Source organism: Octopus bimaculoides, chromosome 24, assembly GCF_001194135.2.
Source record: "Octopus bimaculoides isolate UCB-OBI-ISO-001 chromosome 24, ASM119413v2, whole genome shotgun sequence".
NCBI lineage: Eukaryota > Metazoa > Mollusca > Cephalopoda > Octopoda > Octopodidae > Octopus > Octopus bimaculoides.
In genome coordinates this window covers 139,251-141,786 of record NC_069004.1, presented here as the reverse complement: position 1 = coordinate 141,786, position 2,536 = coordinate 139,251, and the positions used below count along the sequence as shown (strand labels likewise).

General features: G+C 33.6%; 1 protein-coding gene across 1 annotated transcript in view; it reads left to right on the top strand.

Moving 5' to 3' along the window:
- LOC106881470 (alpha-tocopherol transfer protein-like) overlaps positions 1-2,536 on the top strand; it is a 15,988-nt gene that overhangs the window by 1,127 nt on the left and 12,325 nt on the right. The gene's annotated exons all lie outside the window — the stretch shown is intronic.

Sequence of the window (2,536 nt, the reverse complement as noted above, 5' to 3'; positions counted from 1 at the left end):
TATATATATATATATATATCATCATCATCATCGTTTAACGTCCGCTTTCCATGCTAGCATAGGTTAGACCAGCTAGCATGATACTCTGAGTTTTATTGTGGCAACCGACTAATTGTCACATATTATATTATAGATAAACTCTTCTATTTACATAATATTGAGGCCTCATTCATTATTTTGTTGTCATATTATTATTATTATTATTATTATTATTATTAATATAAATACATATCTAAGCAAAAGACGCTTGCCTCGATTCCCAACTGTTTTTATGAATATAGAAAACAGTCTCGCATCACTCTTTGCATTAAATTTGTTCCACTCCAGGCAAGAAAAACCTGTTGTGAACCAACTAGGAAGTTTTAACGTGGTTGTTCAAATTGCTATAAATAACAGCCAAATCTCACTTATAGAGCTCCTTACTGTCTTAAAAGAGATGGAAAGATGTCAGATAATCAAGTCTTAGATCGAGTACACCTAAGAAAAAAATGAATTTAGAATAGTCATGGCTGGAGTGTGTTTTGGTCATAGATCATAGCTTTACTCAATCAAGACTGACCTATGGCTAAACAACAACTACAAAATAATTATAGCGAGGTCTGTTAATCTGCACACTTTGTCTCATCCCCTTCAGCTGCAGAGTTTAACTTAATTGGATGAGAGCAGGATTATGGGCTTTTGTTTTTAATTTTTGTCAGCTGGAATATTACAGACATTGTTGACGAGAGAATTTAGTCATAGCAAACATCATTTCTCCAGATAATTAGTAATTATTATTAATATTAATTATCATATTATCATATTAAATATCATTATCAAGCAAGATGGCAGAATTGTCTTTACTTTCTGAGTTCAAATACTGCCAAAGCCTACTTTGCCTTTCATCCTTTTGAGGTCAATAAAATAAGGACCAGTTGAACTCTGGGGGTCAATGTAATTGACTTATTCTTTCTCCCAAATTGCTGACCTTGTGCCAAAATTTGAAATCAATATTAATTAGTATAGTTATTGATGGCAGTGGCCGGTTAGAAATCAGTAGAGTAACAGGATTCAAATACATGGTTCGACTCAATCAATTTGTATACCCTCTTCCAAAATTTTTGTAGCTGTGTGCCCAAATTGAAACCACAATAACAACTAGTATGACTACCACCACCACCACCAACAACAACAACAATGACCCCACCCTTTTCTGCATCTCCAACTACTACTACTACTACTACTACTACTACTACAGACAACTTTGAGCTGAATCTTGTATTTAAAAAAAAATAATAATTGCATATGTAAACCCTTGGATACCAGTGGTATGAATGTGATAATTTTCATTTGATAGCTTCATTAAAAATCTAGGCAAGCAGGAATTTCAGTTGGATGTCATTCCAGCAAGAAAGGATTGGATGAAGTTGTTGGTGAAGTTGACCTTGGCAGAATTTGAACTCAGAACATAATGACAAATAAAATGCCACTCAGCATTTTGTTCAGCAGGTCAATGAGTCTGCCAGCTTCAATAATATTGTTGTTGTTATTGGTAATGTGGAGCTGGGTGAGGTTGTTCGAATTGTTAGTGCCTTAGACAAAATACTAAGTGGATCTTTATGTTCAGAGTTCAAATGCTACCATGATCAACTTTGCCTGGGGGTTAATGTGATTGACTTTCCTCTTCCATTCAGAATTGCTGGCCTTGTTCCAAAATTAGAAAGAATTATTTTTAATTCTGTGAACTGGCAGAATTATTAGCAAAATGCTTAGTGACTTTACCTTTCATCCTTTCAGGATCGATAAATTAAGTACCAGTTGCATACTGGGGTCGATCTAATCGACTGCCCCTCCTCCCACAAAGTTTCAGGCCTTGTGCCTATAGTAGAAAGGATTATTATTATTATGATTATATAACTATCTTCTCAAAGATGGCCTTATCTCACATATCCACTCACCTGATTGATAATGACATGAAAACATTCCAATCTGTCTTTTCTTGTGCATTGACCCAGAAAATCTTGGTGTTAAATTGAAGAAAAACTCACAAATATTTGTCAACATTCTTTTCTTCTGATTTCCTTTATTTTCTTTGCTTCATTTCACCTCATCCATATTGTATTGCCTTCTCCAGTTTTTATCCCATAATTTATATTTGTTGTTTAAACCCATATCTCTTATTAAAAGGCATTCCAATTCTGACCATCCAATCTTTTCATTTGTTTGCTTTTTATATATCTAGGATCACATTTAAAATATTTTGCATTTTTTAGAGAAGACAGGGTAAAGCTTATGGGGGATTTTGCTATTATTTTTAGGAGGTTGAGTGACTACATAGTGGACTCCTCCCTCCGTGTGTGCTTGCATGTTGTATAATTTATTTAAGTATTCATTTATTTATCTTTTACTTGTTTCAGTCATTCAACTGTGGCCATACTGGGGCATTGCTTGAAATATTTAGTTCAGTGGGTCCCAACCCTTTTACTTAAATGACTTTTAATATGCTTGCCCTTATGTATATATATATATATATATATATATATATATATATATATAT